The sequence below is a fragment of the Phalangium opilio genome, unplaced genomic scaffold, assembly GCF_054372755.1.
Source record: "Phalangium opilio isolate 3A_F unplaced genomic scaffold, DU_Popi_V2 ptg000019l_1, whole genome shotgun sequence".
Classification (NCBI taxonomy): Eukaryota; Metazoa; Arthropoda; class Arachnida; order Opiliones; family Phalangiidae; genus Phalangium; species Phalangium opilio.
In genome coordinates this window covers 312,372-326,980 of record NW_028324152.1, presented here as the reverse complement: position 1 = coordinate 326,980, position 14,609 = coordinate 312,372, and the positions used below count along the sequence as shown (strand labels likewise).

The following is a 14,609-nucleotide window of genomic DNA, read 5'->3' as shown; positions in this document are numbered from 1 at the left end:
TGTAATATTCTGCATTCATATCGCTTCAAAACCAAGGGCTCCGTGGCTTAGTGGTTAAAGCGCCTGTCTTGTAAACAGGAGATCATGAGCTCGATTCTCGTCGGAGCCTCGCTGTTATATTACTTGAACTAGATTTCGAAGCTATTAAATTTTTGAAAAATTAAAAATAATAGTTGATTTAGATATGCATATAAGCAAACAATAGTGTAAAAGTTCCGATGTGATAATTTAGTTAATTTACTGAAATATTCAGCATTCATATCACTTCAAAGCAAGGGCTCCGTGACTTAGTGGTTAATGTGCCTGTCTAGTAAACAGGAGATTATGAGTTCGATTCTCGTCGGAGCCTGGCTGTTATGTTACTTGACCTAGATTTCGAAGCTATTAAATTTTTGAAAAATTAAAAATAATAGTTGATTTAGATATGCATATAAGCAAACAATAGTGTAAAAGTTCCGATGTGATAATTTAGTTAATTTACTGAAATATTCAGCATTCATATCACTTCAAAGCAAGGGCTCCATGACTTAGTGGTTAATGTGCCTGTCTAGTAAACAGGAGATTATGAGTTCGATTCTCGTCGGAGCCTGGCTGTTATGTTACTTGACCTAGATTTCGTAGCTATTAAATTTTGAAAAATTAAAACAATAGGGTAAAAATTCCGATGAGTTAATTTTGTTAAATTACTGGAATATTCAGCATTCATGTCGCTTCAAAGCAAGGGCTCCGTGGCTTAGTGGTTAAAGCGCCTGTCTAGTAAACAGGAGATCATGAGTTCGATTCTCGTCGGAGCCTCGCTGTTATGTTACTTGAACTAGATTTCGTAGCTATATAATTATGAAAAATTAAAATAATAGGGCAAAAGTTCCCATGAGATAGTTTAGTTAATTTACTGAAATATTCTGCATTCATATCGCTTCAAACCAAGGGCTCCGTGGCTTAGTGGTTAATGCGCCTGTCTAGTAAACAGGAGATCATGAGTTCGATTCTCGTCGGAGCCTGGCTGTTATGTTACTTGACCCAGATTTCGTAGCTATTAAATTTTGAAAAATTAAAACAATAGTGTAAAAGTTCCCATGAGATAATTTAGTTAATTTACTAAAATATTCAGCATTCATATCGCTTCAAAGCAAGGGCTCCGTGGCTTAGTGGTTAAAGCGCCTGTCTAGTAAACAGGAGATCATGAGTTCGATTCTCGTCGGAGCCTCGCTGTTATGTTACTTGAACTAGATTTCGTAGCTATTTAATTTTGAAAAATTAAAACAATAGGGTAAAAATTCCGATGAGTTAATTTAGTTAAATTACTGGAATATTCAGCATTCATGTCGCTTCAAAGCAAGGGCTCCGTGATTTAGTGGTTAAAGCGCCTGTCTAGTAAACAGGAGATCATGAGTTCTATTCTCGTCGGAGCCTCGTTGTTATGTTACTTGAATTAGATTTCGTAGCTATATAATTTTGAAAAAATAAAATAATAGGGCAAAAGTTCCCATGAGATAATTTAGTTAATTTACTGAAATATTCTGCATTCATATCGCTTCAAAGCAAGGGCTCCGTGGCTTAGTGGTTAAAGCGCCAGTCTTGTAAACAGGAGATCATGTGTTCGATTCTCGTCGGAGCCTTGCTGTTATATTACTTGAACTAGATTTCGTAGCTATTAAATTTTGAAAAATTAAAACAATAGGGTAAAAATTCCGAGGAGTTAATTAAGTTAAATTACTGGAATATTCAGCATTCATATCGCTTCAAAGCAAGGGCTCCGTAGCTTAGTGGTTAAAACGCCTGTCTAGTAAACAGGAGATCATGAGTTCGATTCTCGTCGGAGCCTCGATGTTATGTTACTTGAACTAGATTTCGTAGCTATATAATTTTGAAAAATTAAAATAATAGGGCAAAAGTTCCCATGAGATAATTTAGTTAATTTACTGTAATATTCTGCATTCATATCGCTTCAAAACCAAGGGCTCCGTGGCTTAGTGGTTAAAGCGCCTGTCTTGTAAACAGGAGATCATGAGTTCGATTCTCGTCGGAGCCTCGCTGTTATATTACTTGAACTAGATTTCGAAGCTATTAAATTTTTGAAAAATTAAAAATAATAGTTGATTTAGATATGCATATAAGCAAACAATAGTGTAAAAGTTCCGATGTGATAATTTAGTTAATTTACTGAAATATTCAGCATTCATATCACTTCAAAGCAAGGGCTCCGTGACTTAGTGGTTAATGTGCCTGTCTAGTAAACAGGAGATTATGAGTTCGATTCTCGTCGGAGCCTGGCTGTTATGTTACTTGACCTAGATTTCGTAGCTATTAAATTTTGAAAAATTAAAACAATAGGGTAAAAATTCCGATGAGTTAATTTTGTTAAATTACTGGAATATTCAGCATTCATGTCGCTTCAAAGCAAGGGCTCCGTGGCTTAGTGGTTAAAGCGCCTGTCTAGTAAACAGGAGATCATGAGTTCGATTCTCGTCGGAGCCTCGCTGTTATGTTACTTGAACTAGATTTCGTAGCTATATAATTATGAAAAATTAAAATAATAGGGCAAAAGTTCCCATGAGATAGTTTAGTTAATTTACTGAAATATTCTGCATTCATATCGCTTCAAACCAAGGGCTCCGTGGCTTAGTGATTAATGCGCCTGTCTAGTAAACAGGAGATCATGAGTTCAATTCTCGTCGGAGCCTGGCTGTTATGTTACTTGACCCAGATTTCGTAGCTATTAAATTTTGAAAAATTAAAACAATAGTGTAAAAGTTCCCATGAGATAATTTAGTTAATTTACTAAAATATTCAGCATTCATATCGCTTCAAAGCAAGGGCTCCGTGGCTTAGTGGTTAAAGCGCCTGTCTAGTAAACAGGAGATCATGAGTTCGATTCTCGTCGGAGCCTCGATGTTATGTTACTTGAACTAGATTTCGTAGCTATATAATTATGAAAAATTAAAATAATAGGGCAAAAGTTCCCATGAGATAGTTTAGTTAATTTACTGAAATATTCTGCATTCATATCGCTTCAAACCAAGGGCTCCGTGGCTTAGTGATTAATGCGCCTGTCTAGTAAACAGGAGATCATGAGTTCAATTCTCGTCGGAGCCTGGCTGTTATGTTACTTGACCCAGATTTCGTAGCTATTAAATTTTGAAAAATTAAAACAATAGGGCAAAAGTTCCCATGAGATAATTTAGTTAATTTACTGAAATATTCTGCATTCATATCGCTTCAAACCAAGGGCTCCGTGGCTTAGTGGTTAAAGCGCCAGTCTTGTAAACAGGAGATCATGTGTTCGATTCTCGTCGGAGCCTTGCTGTTATATTACTTGAACTAGATTTCGAAGCTATTAAATTTTGAAAAATTAAAAATAATAGTTGATTTAGATATGCATATATGCAAACAATAGTGTAAAAGATCCCATGAGATAATTTAGTTAATTTACTAAAATATTCAGCATTCTTATCGCTTCAAAGCAAGGGCTCCGTGGCTTAGTGGTTAAAGCGCCTGTCTAGTAAACAGGAGATCATGAGTTTGATTCTCGTCGGAGACTTGCTGTTATGTTACTTGACCTAGATTTCGTAGCTATTAAATTTTGAAAAATTAAAACAATAGGGTAAAAATTCCGAGGAGTTAATTAAGTTAAATTACTGGAATATTCAGCATTCATATCGCTTCAAAGCAAGGGCTCCGTAGCTTAGTGGTTAAAACGCCTGTCTAGTAAACAGGAGATCATGAGTTCGATTCTCGTCGGAGCCTCGATGTTATGTTACTTGAACTAGATTTCGTAACTATATAATTTTGAAAAATTAAAATAATAGGGCAAAAGTTCCCATGAGATAATTTAGTTAATTTACTGTAATATTCTGCATTCATATCGCTTCAAAACCAAGGGCTCCGTGGCTTAGTGGTTAAAGCGCCTGTCTTGTAAACAGGAGATCATGAGCTCGATTCTCGTCGGAGCCTCGCTGTTATATTACTTGAACTAGATTTCGAAGCTATTAAATTTTTGAAAAATTAAAAATAATAGTTGATTTAGATATGCATATAAGCAAACAATAGTGTAAAAGTTCCGATGTGATAATTTAGTTAATTTACTGAAATATTCAGCATTCATATCACTTCAAAGCAAGGGCTCCGTGACTTAGTGGTTAATGTGCCTGTCTAGTAAACAGGAGATTATGAGTTCGATTCTCGTCGGAGCCTGGCTGTTATGTTACTTGACCTAGATTTCGAAGCTATTAAATTTTTGAAAAATTAAAAATAATAGTTGATTTAGATATGCATATAAGCAAACAATAGTGTAAAAGTTCCGATGTGATAATTTAGTTAATTTACTGAAATATTCAGCATTCATATCACTTCAAAGCAAGGGCTCCATGACTTAGTGGTTAATGTGCCTGTCTAGTAAACAGGAGATTATGAGTTCGATTCTCGTCGGAGCCTGGCTGTTATGTTACTTGACCTAGATTTCGTAGCTATTAAATTTTGAAAAATTAAAACAATAGGGTAAAAATTCCGATGAGTTAATTTTGTTAAATTACTGGAATATTCAGCATTCATGTCGCTTCAAAGCAAGGGCTCCGTGGCTTAGTGGTTAAAGCGCCTGTCTAGTAAACAGGAGATCATGAGTTCGATTCTCGTCGGAGCCTCGCTGTTATGTTACTTGAACTAGATTTCGTAGCTATATAATTATGAAAAATTAAAATAATAGGGCAAAAGTTCCCATGAGATAGTTTAGTTAATTTACTGAAATATTCTGCATTCATATCGCTTCAAACCAAGGGCTCCGTGGCTTAGTGGTTAATGCGCCTGTCTAGTAAACAGGAGATCATGAGTTCGATTCTCGTCGGAGCCTGGCTGTTATGTTACTTGACCCAGATTTCGTAGCTATTAAATTTTGAAAAATTAAAACAATAGTGTAAAAGTTCCCATGAGATAATTTAGTTAATTTACTAAAATATTCAGCATTCATATCGCTTCAAAGCAAGGGCTCCGTGGCTTAGTGGTTAAAGCGCCTGTCTAGTAAACAGGAGATCATGAGTTCGATTCTCGTCGGAGCCTCGCTGTTATGTTACTTGAACTAGATTTCGTAGCTATTTAATTTTGAAAAATTAAAACAATAGGGTAAAAATTCCGATGAGTTAATTTAGTTAAATTACTGGAATATTCAGCATTCATGTCGCTTCAAAGCAAGGGCTCCGTGATTTAGTGGTTAAAGCGCCTGTCTAGTAAACAGGAGATCATGAGTTCTATTCTCGTCGGAGCCTCGTTGTTATGTTACTTGAATTAGATTTCGTAGCTATATAATTTTGAAAAAATAAAATAATAGGGCAAAAGTTCCCATGAGATAATTTAGTTAATTTACTGAAATATTCTGCATTCATATCGCTTCAAAGCAAGGGCTCCGTGGCTTAGTGGTTAAAGCGCCAGTCTTGTAAACAGGAGATCATGTGTTCGATTCTCGTCGGAGCCTTGCTGTTATATTACTTGAACTAGATTTCGTAGCTATTAAATTTTGAAAAATTAAAACAATAGGGTAAAAATTCCGAGGAGTTAATTAAGTTAAATTACTGGAATATTCAGCATTCATATCGCTTCAAAGCAAGGGCTCCGTAGCTTAGTGGTTAAAACGCCTGTCTAGTAAACAGGAGATCATGAGTTCGATTCTCGTCGGAGCCTCGATGTTATGTTACTTGAACTAGATTTCGTAGCTATATAATTTTGAAAAATTAAAATAATAGGGCAAAAGTTCCCATGAGATAATTTAGTTAATTTACTGTAATATTCTGCATTCATATCGCTTCAAAACCAAGGGCTCCGTGGCTAAGTGGTTAAAGCGCCTGTCTTGTAAACAGGAGATCATGAGTTCGATTCTCGTCGGAGCCTCGCTGTTATATTACTTGAACTAGATTTCGAAGCTATTAAATTTTTGAAAAATTAAAAATAATAGTTGATTTAGATATGCATATAAGCAAACAATAGTGTAAAAGTTCCGATGTGATAATTTAGTTAATTTACTGAAATATTCAGCATTCATATCACTTCAAAGCAAGGGCTCCGTGACTTAGTGGTTAATGTGCCTGTCTAGTAAACAGGAGATTATGAGTTCGATTCTCGTCGGAGCCTGGCTGTTATGTTACTTGACCTAGATTTCGTAGCTATTAAATTTTGAAAAATTAAAACAATAGGGTAAAAATTCCGATGAGTTAATTTTGTTAAATTACTGGAATATTCAGCATTCATGTCGCTTCAAAGCAAGGGCTCCGTGGCTTAGTGGTTAAAGCGCCTGTCTAGTAAACAGGAGATCATGAGTTCGATTCTCGTCGGAGCCTCGCTGTTATGTTACTTGAACTAGATTTCGTAGCTATATAATTATGAAAAATTAAAATAATAGGGCAAAAGTTCCCATGAGATAGTTTAGTTAATTTACTGAAATATTCTGCATTCATATCGCTTCAAACCAAGGGCTCCGTGGCTTAGTGATTAATGCGCCTGTCTAGTAAACAGGAGATCATGAGTTCAATTCTCGTCGGAGCCTGGCTGTTATGTTACTTGACCCAGATTTCGTAGCTATTAAATTTTGAAAAATTAAAACAATAGTGTAAAAGTTCCCATGAGATAATTTAGTTAATTTACTAAAATATTCAGCATTCATATCGCTTCAAAGCAAGGGCTCCGTGGCTTAGTGGTTAAAGCGCCTGTCTAGTAAACAGGAGATCATGAGTTCGATTCTCGTCGGAGCCTCGATGTTATGTTACTTGAACTAGATTTCGTAGCTATATAATTATGAAAAATTAAAATAATAGGGCAAAAGTTCCCATGAGATAATTTAGTTAATTTACTGAAATATTCTGCATTCATATCGCTTCAAACCAAGGGCTCCGTGGCTTAGTGGTTAAAGCGCCAGTCTTGTAAACAGGAGATCATGTGTTCGATTCTCGTCGGAGCCTTGCTGTTATATTACTTGAACTAGATTTCGAAGCTATTAAATTTTGAAAAATTAAAAATAATAGTTGATTTAGATATGCATATATGCAAACAATAGTGTAAAAGATCCCATGAGATAATTTAGTTAATTTACTAAAATATTCAGCATTCTTATCGCTTCAAAGCAAGGGCTCCGTGGCTTAGTGGTTAAAGCGCCTGTCTAGTAAACAGGAGATCATGAGTTTGATTCTCGTCGGAGACTTGCTGTTATGTTACTTGACCTAGATTTCGTAGCTATTAAATTTTGAAAAATTAAAACAATAGGGTAAAAATTCCGAGGAGTTAATTAAGTTAAATTACTGGAATATTCAGCATTCATATCGCTTCAAAGCAAGGGCTCCGTAGCTTAGTGGTTAAAACGCCTGTCTAGTAAACAGGAGATCATGAGTTCGATTCTCGTCGGAGCCTCGATGTTATGTTACTTGAACTAGATTTCGTAACTATATAATTTTGAAAAATTAAAATAATAGGGCAAAAGTTCCCATGAGATAATTTAGTTAATTTACTGTAATATTCTGCATTCATATCGCTTCAAAACCAAGGGCTCCGTGGCTTAGTGGTTAAAGCGCCTGTCTTGTAAACAGGAGATCATGAGCTCGATTCTCGTCGGAGCCTCGCTGTTATATTACTTGAACTAGATTTCGAAGCTATTAAATTTTTGAAAAATTAAAAATAATAGTTGATTTAGATATGCATATAAGCAAACAATAGTGTAAAAGTTCCGATGTGATAATTTAGTTAATTTACTGAAATATTCAGCATTCATATCACTTCAAAGCAAGGGCTCCGTGACTTAGTGGTTAATGTGCCTGTCTAGTAAACAGGAGATTATGAGTTCGATTCTCGTCGGAGCCTGGCTGTTATGTTACTTGACCTAGATTTCGAAGCTATTAAATTTTTGAAAAATTAAAAATAATAGTTGATTTAGATATGCATATAAGCAAACAATAGTGTAAAAGTTCCGATGTGATAATTTAGTTAATTTACTGAAATATTCAGCATTCATATCACTTCAAAGCAAGGGCTCCATGACTTAGTGGTTAATGTGCCTGTCTAGTAAACAGGAGATTATGAGTTCGATTCTCGTCGGAGCCTGGCTGTTATGTTACTTGACCTAGATTTCGTAGCTATTAAATTTTGAAAAATTAAAACAATAGGGTAAAAATTCCGATGAGTTAATTTTGTTAAATTACTGGAATATTCAGCATTCATGTCGCTTCAAAGCAAGGGCTCCGTGGCTTAGTGGTTAAAGCGCCTGTCTAGTAAACAGGAGATCATGAGTTCGATTCTCGTCGGAGCCTCGCTGTTATGTTACTTGAACTAGATTTCGTAGCTATATAATTATGAAAAATTAAAATAATAGGGCAAAAGTTCCCATGAGATAGTTTAGTTAATTTACTGAAATATTCTGCATTCATATCGCTTCAAACCAAGGGCTCCGTGGCTTAGTGGTTAATGCGCCTGTCTAGTAAACAGGAGATCATGAGTTCGATTCTCGTCGGAGCCTGGCTGTTATGTTACTTGACCCAGATTTCGTAGCTATTAAATTTTGAAAAATTAAAACAATAGTGTAAAAGTTCCCATGAGATAATTTAGTTAATTTACTAAAATATTCAGCATTCATATCGCTTCAAAGCAAGGGCTCCGTGGCTTAGTGGTTAAAGCGCCTGTCTAGTAAACAGGAGATCATGAGTTCGATTCTCGTCGGAGCCTCGCTGTTATGTTACTTGAACTAGATTTCGTAGCTATTTAATTTTGAAAAATTAAAACAATAGGGTAAAAATTCCGATGAGTTAATTTAGTTAAATTACTGGAATATTCAGCATTCATGTCGCTTCAAAGCAAGGGCTCCGTGATTTAGTGGTTAAAGCGCCTGTCTAGTAAACAGGAGATCATGAGTTCTATTCTCGTCGGAGCCTCGTTGTTATGTTACTTGAATTAGATTTCGTAGCTATATAATTTTGAAAAAATAAAATAATAGGGCAAAAGTTCCCATGAGATAATTTAGTTAATTTACTGAAATATTCTGCATTCATATCGCTTCAAAGCAAGGGCTCCGTGGCTTAGTGGTTAAAGCGCCAGTCTTGTAAACAGGAGATCATGTGTTCGATTCTCGTCGGAGCCTTGCTGTTATATTACTTGAACTAGATTTCGTAGCTATTAAATTTTGAAAAATTAAAACAATAGGGTAAAAATTCCGAGGAGTTAATTAAGTTAAATTACTGGAATATTCAGCATTCATATCGCTTCAAAGCAAGGGCTCCGTAGCTTAGTGGTTAAAACGCCTGTCTAGTAAACAGGAGATCATGAGTTCGATTCTCGTCGGAGCCTCGATGTTATGTTACTTGAACTAGATTTCGTAGCTATATAATTTTGAAAAATTAAAATAATAGGGCAAAAGTTCCCATGAGATAATTTAGTTAATTTACTGTAATATTCTGCATTCATATCGCTTCAAAACCAAGGGCTCCGTGGCTTAGTGGTTAAAGCGCCTGTCTTGTAAACAGGAGATCATGAGTTCGATTCTCGTCGGAGCCTCGCTGTTATATTACTTGAACTAGATTTCGAAGCTATTAAATTTTTGAAAAATTAAAAATAATAGTTGATTTAGATATGCATATAAGCAAACAATAGTGTAAAAGTTCCGATGTGATAATTTAGTTAATTTACTGAAATATTCAGCATTCATATCACTTCAAAGCAAGGGCTCCGTGACTTAGTGGTTAATGTGCCTGTCTAGTAAACAGGAGATTATGAGTTCGATTCTCGTCGGAGCCTGGCTGTTATGTTACTTGACCTAGATTTCGTAGCTATTAAATTTTGAAAAATTAAAACAATAGGGTAAAAATTCCGATGAGTTAATTTTGTTAAATTACTGGAATATTCAGCATTCATGTCGCTTCAAAGCAAGGGCTCCGTGGCTTAGTGGTTAAAGCGCCTGTCTAGTAAACAGGAGATCATGAGTTCGATTCTCGTCGGAGCCTCGCTGTTATGTTACTTGAACTAGATTTCGTAGCTATATAATTATGAAAAATTAAAATAATAGGGCAAAAGTTCCCATGAGATAGTTTAGTTAATTTACTGAAATATTCTGCATTCATATCGCTTCAAACCAAGGGCTCCGTGGCTTAGTGATTAATGCGCCTGTCTAGTAAACAGGAGATCATGAGTTCAATTCTCGTCGGAGCCTGGCTGTTATGTTACTTGACCCAGATTTCGTAGCTATTAAATTTTGAAAAATTAAAACAATAGTGTAAAAGTTCCCATGAGATAATTTAGTTAATTTACTAAAATATTCAGCATTCATATCGCTTCAAAGCAAGGGCTCCGTGGCTTAGTGGTTAAAGCGCCTGTCTAGTAAACAGGAGATCATGAGTTCGATTCTCGTCGGAGCCTCGATGTTATGTTACTTGAACTAGATTTCGTAGCTATATAATTATGAAAAATTAAAATAATAGGGCAAAAGTTCCCATGAGATAATTTAGTTAATTTACTGAAATATTCTGCATTCATATCGCTTCAAACCAAGGGCTCCGTGGCTTAGTGGTTAAAGCGCCAGTCTTGTAAACAGGAGATCATGTGTTCGATTCTCGTCGGAGCCTTGCTGTTATATTACTTGAACTAGATTTCGAAGCTATTAAATTTTGAAAAATTAAAAATAATAGTTGATTTAGATATGCATATATGCAAACAATAGTGTAAAAGATCCCATGAGATAATTTAGTTAATTTACTAAAATATTCAGCATTCTTATCGCTTCAAAGCAAGGGCTCCGTGGCTTAGTGGTTAAAGCGCCTGTCTAGTAAACAGGAGATCATGAGTTTGATTCTCGTCGGAGACTTGCTGTTATGTTACTTGACCTAGATTTCGTAGCTATTAAATTTTGAAAAATTAAAACAATAGGGTAAAAATTCCGAGGAGTTAATTAAGTTAAATTACTGGAATATTCAGCATTCATATCGCTTCAAAGCAAGGGCTCCGTAGCTTAGTGGTTAAAACGCCTGTCTAGTAAACAGGAGATCATGAGTTCGATTCTCGTCGGAGCCTCGATGTTATGTTACTTGAACTAGATTTCGTAGCTATATAATTTTGAAAAATTAAAATAATAGGGCAAAAGTTCCCATGAGATAATTTAGTTAATTTACTGTAATATTCTGCATTCATATCGCTTCAAAACCAAGGGCTCCGTGGCTTAGTGGTTAAAGCGCCTGTCTAGTAAACAGGAGATCATGAGTTCGATTCTCGTCGGAGCCTCGCTGTTATATTACTTGAACTAGATTTCGAAGCTATTAAATTTTTGAAAAATTAAAAATAATAGTTGATTTAGATATGCATATAAGCAAACAATAGTGTAAAAGTTCCGATGTGATAATTTAGTTAATTTACTGAAATATTCAGCATTCATATCACTTCAAAGCAAGTTCTCCGTGACTTAGTGGTTAATGTGCCTGTCTAGTAAACAGGAGATTATGAGTTCGATTCTCGTCGGAGCCTGGCTGTTATGTTACTTGACCTAGATTTCGTAGCTATTAAATTTTGAAAAATTAAAACAATAGGGTAAAAATTCCGATGAGTTAATTTTGTTAAATTACTGGAATATTCAGCATTCATGTCGCTTCAAAGCAAGGGCTCCGTGGCTTAGTGGTTAAAGCGCCTGTCTAGTAAACAGGAGATCATGAGTTCGATTCTCGTCGGAGCCTCGCTGTTATGTTACTTGAACTAGATTTCGTAGCTATATAATTATGAAAAATCAAAATAATAGGGCAAAAGTTCCCATGAGATAGTTTAGTTAATTTACTGAAATATTCTGCATTCATATCGCTTCAAACCAAGGGCTCCGTGGCTTAGTGGTTAATGCGCCTGTCTAGTAAACAGGAGATCATGAGTTCGATTCTCGTCGGAGCCTGGCTGTTATGTTACTTGACCCAGATTTCGTAGCTATTAAATTTTGAAAAATTAAAACAATAGTGTAAAAGTTCCCATGAGATAATTTAGTTAATTTACTAAAATATTCAGCATTCATATCGCTTCAAAGCAAGGGCTCCGTGGCTTAGTGGTTAAAGCGCCTGTCTAGTAAACAGGAGATCATGAGTTCGATTCTCGTCGGAGCCTCGATGTTATGTTACTTGAACTAGATTTCGTAGCTATATAATTATGAAAAATTAAAATAATAGGGCAAAAGTTCCCATGAGATAATTTTGTTAATTTACTGAAATATTCTGCATTCATATCGCTTCAAACCAAGGGCTCCGTGGCTTAGTGGTTAATGCGCCTGTCTATTAAACAGGAGATCATGAGTTCGATTCTCGTCGGAGCCTGGCTGTTATGTTACTTGACCCAGATTTCGTAGCTATTAAATTTTGAAAAATTAAAACAATAGGGTAAAAATTCCGATGAGTTAATTTAGTTAAATTACTGGAATATTCAGCATTCATGTCGCTTCAAAGCAAGGGCTCCGTGGCTTAGTGGTTAAAGCGCCTGTCTAGTAAACAGGAGATCATGAGTTCGATTCTCGTCGGAGCCTCGCTGTTATGTTACTTGAACAAGATTTCGTAGCTATATAATTTTGAAAAATTAAAATAATAGGGCAAAAGTTCCCAAGAGATAATTTAGTTAATTTACTGAAATATCCTGCATTCATATCGCTTCAAAGCAAGGGCTCCGTGGCTTAGTGGTTAAAGCGCCAGTCTTGTAAACAGGAGATCATGTGTTCGATTCTCGTCGGAGCCTTGCTTTTATATTACTTGAACTAGATTTCGAAGCTATTAAATTTTGAAAAATTAAATATAATAGTTGATTTAGATATGCAAATATGCAAACAATAGTGTAAAAGTTCCCATGAGATAATTTAGTTAATTTACTGAAATATTCAGCATTCATATCGCTTCAAAGCAAGGGCTCCGTGGCTTAGTGGTTAAAGCGCCTGTCTAGTAAACAGGAGATCATGAGTTCGATTCTCGTCGGAGCCTCGATGTTATGTTACTTGAACTAGATTTCGTAGCTATATAATTTTGAAAAATTAAAATAATAGGGCAAAAGTTCCCATGAGATAATTTAGTTAATTTACTGTAATATTCTGCATTCATATCGCTTCAAACCAAGGGCTCCGTGGCTTAGTGGTTAAAGCGCCTGTCTTGTAAACAGGAGATCATGAGTTCGATTCTCGTCGGAGCCTCGCTGTTATATTACTTGAACTAGATTTCGAAGCTATTAAATTTTGAAAAATAAAAAATAATAGTTGATTTAGATATGCATATAAGCAAACAATAGTGTAAAAGTTCCGATGTGATAATTTAGTTAATTTACTGAAATATTCAGCATTCATATCACTTCAAAGCAAGGGCTCCGTGGCTTAGTGGTTAATGTGCCTGTCTAGTAAACAGGAGATCATGAGTTCGATTCTCGTCGGAGCCTGGCTGTTATGTTACTTGACCTAGATTTCGTAGCTATTAAATTTTGAAAAATTAAAACAATAGGGTAAAAATTCCGATGAGTTAATTTAGTTAAATTACTGGAATATTCAGCATTAATGTCGCTTCAAAGCAAGGGCTCCGTGGCTTAGTGGTTAAAGCGCCTGTCTAGTAAACAGGAGATCATGAGTTCGATTCTCGTCGGAGCCTCGCTGTTATGTTACTTGAACTAGATTTCGTAGCTATTTAATTTTGAAAAATTAAAACAATAGGGTAACAAGTTGGGAAAACCAAAATATTACCTCTCCGAGTCAAGACGACTACTTACAAACTTATTTACCCAGATATGGAAATGTTTCTTAAGTTAAAATTTATGAAATATTAAAGCAGTATACAAAGCATAGCAAATTTACTGTAAATCAGACGACATTTTACATCCAATAATGATATACTTGTACACATTAAAATCATCCGATGGGGGAAAAACGGGTCATCGGCGTTTTATAAATGACGCTAGCCTAATAAAGCGTGCAAGGTACCAAGGCTTAACAAAAATTGTAGGATAACATATTTATAGAGATAGATAACAACTTTTATAATTAAAATTAGAAACTAACATATCTCTTAAAATTCTCGCGTGATCAACTGGTTTCACGCCAATTAAATAGCTATAGTCCCATAGAGCTATTTGTATTAATTCCTCCATAGTTTTTTCGCCAAGCTGAGAACTAGGCGTTTTACGTCACGTTACCCAAAAAGCCGACTATTTTCTTTGAAGACCGCGCTAGCTCAGCGCTAAGCACCGTAACGTCAAAATTCAAAAATAAAATCCCTGGGCCGCGTTCAGCAACGCTCGGCTCTGCTGAACGCGGCCCAGATTTCCACCATGATAATAAAATTTAAGCCTAATTATTTAAAAGTGTATTTAACTTTCGGCTCACTCTGAACCGTTAATGTCCCTGCATACAGAAACGAAAACCAAACCCAAACGTTTACTTTTTGGTTCACTAGGCCTATTGACAAATAAGAGGTCATTTAACCAACATAGTAGCATTGTGCTTGTATTTACTGTGATTTTAGAAAGGATTATGCTATAAACAGATGTAGTATAGCTTAAGTAATATATAAACATCCATTTTAAATAATAATATTAAAAAAACTCTTTGGAATATCAAAATGAAATAGAGCTTTAAAGCTACAAAAGTACGAAATGCATCATAA

The 14,609-nt window shown here is 35.5% G+C and overlaps 39 non-coding genes across 39 annotated transcripts; all 39 read left to right on the top strand.

Annotated features, from left to right (window-relative positions):
• The first annotated feature begins 36 nt into the window (after positions 1–36).
• Positions 37–109, top strand: TRNAT-UGU (transfer RNA threonine (anticodon UGU)). Its single transcript has one exon. It is a non-coding gene; the product is annotated as a tRNA-Thr (tRNA).
• Positions 110–722: 613 nt separating this feature from the next.
• TRNAT-AGU (transfer RNA threonine (anticodon AGU)) lies at positions 723–795 on the top strand. The gene has a single exon. It is a non-coding gene; the product is annotated as a tRNA-Thr (tRNA).
• Positions 796–1,134: 339 nt separating this feature from the next.
• Positions 1,135–1,207, top strand: TRNAT-AGU (transfer RNA threonine (anticodon AGU)). Its single transcript has one exon. It is a non-coding gene; the product is annotated as a tRNA-Thr (tRNA).
• Positions 1,208–1,546: 339 nt separating this feature from the next.
• Positions 1,547–1,619, top strand: TRNAT-UGU (transfer RNA threonine (anticodon UGU)). The gene has a single exon. It is a non-coding gene; the product is annotated as a tRNA-Thr (tRNA).
• Positions 1,620–1,752: 133 nt separating this feature from the next.
• Positions 1,753–1,825, top strand: TRNAT-AGU (transfer RNA threonine (anticodon AGU)). Its single transcript has one exon. It is a non-coding gene; the product is annotated as a tRNA-Thr (tRNA).
• Positions 1,826–1,959: 134 nt separating this feature from the next.
• Positions 1,960–2,032, top strand: TRNAT-UGU (transfer RNA threonine (anticodon UGU)). The gene has a single exon. It is a non-coding gene; the product is annotated as a tRNA-Thr (tRNA).
• Positions 2,033–2,405: 373 nt separating this feature from the next.
• TRNAT-AGU (transfer RNA threonine (anticodon AGU)) lies at positions 2,406–2,478 on the top strand. Its single transcript has one exon. It is a non-coding gene; the product is annotated as a tRNA-Thr (tRNA).
• Positions 2,479–2,817: 339 nt separating this feature from the next.
• On the top strand, positions 2,818–2,890 carry TRNAT-AGU (transfer RNA threonine (anticodon AGU)). Its single transcript has one exon. It is a non-coding gene; the product is annotated as a tRNA-Thr (tRNA).
• Positions 2,891–3,229: 339 nt separating this feature from the next.
• On the top strand, positions 3,230–3,302 carry TRNAT-UGU (transfer RNA threonine (anticodon UGU)). Its single transcript has one exon. It is a non-coding gene; the product is annotated as a tRNA-Thr (tRNA).
• Positions 3,303–3,674: 372 nt separating this feature from the next.
• Positions 3,675–3,747, top strand: TRNAT-AGU (transfer RNA threonine (anticodon AGU)). The gene has a single exon. It is a non-coding gene; the product is annotated as a tRNA-Thr (tRNA).
• Positions 3,748–3,881: 134 nt separating this feature from the next.
• TRNAT-UGU (transfer RNA threonine (anticodon UGU)) lies at positions 3,882–3,954 on the top strand. The gene has a single exon. It is a non-coding gene; the product is annotated as a tRNA-Thr (tRNA).
• Positions 3,955–4,567: 613 nt separating this feature from the next.
• TRNAT-AGU (transfer RNA threonine (anticodon AGU)) lies at positions 4,568–4,640 on the top strand. The gene has a single exon. It is a non-coding gene; the product is annotated as a tRNA-Thr (tRNA).
• A 339-nt stretch (positions 4,641–4,979) lies between these two features.
• TRNAT-AGU (transfer RNA threonine (anticodon AGU)) lies at positions 4,980–5,052 on the top strand. Its single transcript has one exon. It is a non-coding gene; the product is annotated as a tRNA-Thr (tRNA).
• A 339-nt stretch (positions 5,053–5,391) lies between these two features.
• TRNAT-UGU (transfer RNA threonine (anticodon UGU)) lies at positions 5,392–5,464 on the top strand. Its single transcript has one exon. It is a non-coding gene; the product is annotated as a tRNA-Thr (tRNA).
• Positions 5,465–5,597: 133 nt separating this feature from the next.
• Positions 5,598–5,670, top strand: TRNAT-AGU (transfer RNA threonine (anticodon AGU)). The gene has a single exon. It is a non-coding gene; the product is annotated as a tRNA-Thr (tRNA).
• A 134-nt stretch (positions 5,671–5,804) lies between these two features.
• Positions 5,805–5,877, top strand: TRNAT-UGU (transfer RNA threonine (anticodon UGU)). The gene has a single exon. It is a non-coding gene; the product is annotated as a tRNA-Thr (tRNA).
• A 373-nt stretch (positions 5,878–6,250) lies between these two features.
• TRNAT-AGU (transfer RNA threonine (anticodon AGU)) lies at positions 6,251–6,323 on the top strand. Its single transcript has one exon. It is a non-coding gene; the product is annotated as a tRNA-Thr (tRNA).
• Positions 6,324–6,662: 339 nt separating this feature from the next.
• On the top strand, positions 6,663–6,735 carry TRNAT-AGU (transfer RNA threonine (anticodon AGU)). Its single transcript has one exon. It is a non-coding gene; the product is annotated as a tRNA-Thr (tRNA).
• Positions 6,736–6,868: 133 nt separating this feature from the next.
• Positions 6,869–6,941, top strand: TRNAT-UGU (transfer RNA threonine (anticodon UGU)). The gene has a single exon. It is a non-coding gene; the product is annotated as a tRNA-Thr (tRNA).
• A 372-nt stretch (positions 6,942–7,313) lies between these two features.
• TRNAT-AGU (transfer RNA threonine (anticodon AGU)) lies at positions 7,314–7,386 on the top strand. The gene has a single exon. It is a non-coding gene; the product is annotated as a tRNA-Thr (tRNA).
• Positions 7,387–7,520: 134 nt separating this feature from the next.
• On the top strand, positions 7,521–7,593 carry TRNAT-UGU (transfer RNA threonine (anticodon UGU)). Its single transcript has one exon. It is a non-coding gene; the product is annotated as a tRNA-Thr (tRNA).
• A 613-nt stretch (positions 7,594–8,206) lies between these two features.
• TRNAT-AGU (transfer RNA threonine (anticodon AGU)) lies at positions 8,207–8,279 on the top strand. The gene has a single exon. It is a non-coding gene; the product is annotated as a tRNA-Thr (tRNA).
• Positions 8,280–8,618: 339 nt separating this feature from the next.
• On the top strand, positions 8,619–8,691 carry TRNAT-AGU (transfer RNA threonine (anticodon AGU)). Its single transcript has one exon. It is a non-coding gene; the product is annotated as a tRNA-Thr (tRNA).
• Positions 8,692–9,030: 339 nt separating this feature from the next.
• TRNAT-UGU (transfer RNA threonine (anticodon UGU)) lies at positions 9,031–9,103 on the top strand. The gene has a single exon. It is a non-coding gene; the product is annotated as a tRNA-Thr (tRNA).
• Positions 9,104–9,236: 133 nt separating this feature from the next.
• Positions 9,237–9,309, top strand: TRNAT-AGU (transfer RNA threonine (anticodon AGU)). Its single transcript has one exon. It is a non-coding gene; the product is annotated as a tRNA-Thr (tRNA).
• A 134-nt stretch (positions 9,310–9,443) lies between these two features.
• TRNAT-UGU (transfer RNA threonine (anticodon UGU)) lies at positions 9,444–9,516 on the top strand. The gene has a single exon. It is a non-coding gene; the product is annotated as a tRNA-Thr (tRNA).
• A 373-nt stretch (positions 9,517–9,889) lies between these two features.
• Positions 9,890–9,962, top strand: TRNAT-AGU (transfer RNA threonine (anticodon AGU)). The gene has a single exon. It is a non-coding gene; the product is annotated as a tRNA-Thr (tRNA).
• A 339-nt stretch (positions 9,963–10,301) lies between these two features.
• TRNAT-AGU (transfer RNA threonine (anticodon AGU)) lies at positions 10,302–10,374 on the top strand. The gene has a single exon. It is a non-coding gene; the product is annotated as a tRNA-Thr (tRNA).
• A 133-nt stretch (positions 10,375–10,507) lies between these two features.
• On the top strand, positions 10,508–10,580 carry TRNAT-UGU (transfer RNA threonine (anticodon UGU)). The gene has a single exon. It is a non-coding gene; the product is annotated as a tRNA-Thr (tRNA).
• Positions 10,581–10,952: 372 nt separating this feature from the next.
• TRNAT-AGU (transfer RNA threonine (anticodon AGU)) lies at positions 10,953–11,025 on the top strand. The gene has a single exon. It is a non-coding gene; the product is annotated as a tRNA-Thr (tRNA).
• Positions 11,026–11,159: 134 nt separating this feature from the next.
• On the top strand, positions 11,160–11,232 carry TRNAT-AGU (transfer RNA threonine (anticodon AGU)). Its single transcript has one exon. It is a non-coding gene; the product is annotated as a tRNA-Thr (tRNA).
• A 373-nt stretch (positions 11,233–11,605) lies between these two features.
• Positions 11,606–11,678, top strand: TRNAT-AGU (transfer RNA threonine (anticodon AGU)). The gene has a single exon. It is a non-coding gene; the product is annotated as a tRNA-Thr (tRNA).
• A 339-nt stretch (positions 11,679–12,017) lies between these two features.
• Positions 12,018–12,090, top strand: TRNAT-AGU (transfer RNA threonine (anticodon AGU)). The gene has a single exon. It is a non-coding gene; the product is annotated as a tRNA-Thr (tRNA).
• A 133-nt stretch (positions 12,091–12,223) lies between these two features.
• Positions 12,224–12,296, top strand: TRNAN-AUU (transfer RNA asparagine (anticodon AUU)). The gene has a single exon. It is a non-coding gene; the product is annotated as a tRNA-Asn (tRNA).
• A 133-nt stretch (positions 12,297–12,429) lies between these two features.
• Positions 12,430–12,502, top strand: TRNAT-AGU (transfer RNA threonine (anticodon AGU)). Its single transcript has one exon. It is a non-coding gene; the product is annotated as a tRNA-Thr (tRNA).
• Positions 12,503–12,635: 133 nt separating this feature from the next.
• TRNAT-UGU (transfer RNA threonine (anticodon UGU)) lies at positions 12,636–12,708 on the top strand. Its single transcript has one exon. It is a non-coding gene; the product is annotated as a tRNA-Thr (tRNA).
• A 166-nt stretch (positions 12,709–12,874) lies between these two features.
• On the top strand, positions 12,875–12,947 carry TRNAT-AGU (transfer RNA threonine (anticodon AGU)). Its single transcript has one exon. It is a non-coding gene; the product is annotated as a tRNA-Thr (tRNA).
• A 133-nt stretch (positions 12,948–13,080) lies between these two features.
• Positions 13,081–13,153, top strand: TRNAT-UGU (transfer RNA threonine (anticodon UGU)). Its single transcript has one exon. It is a non-coding gene; the product is annotated as a tRNA-Thr (tRNA).
• A 372-nt stretch (positions 13,154–13,525) lies between these two features.
• Positions 13,526–13,598, top strand: TRNAT-AGU (transfer RNA threonine (anticodon AGU)). Its single transcript has one exon. It is a non-coding gene; the product is annotated as a tRNA-Thr (tRNA).
• The last annotated feature ends 1,011 nt before the right edge of the window (positions 13,599–14,609 follow it).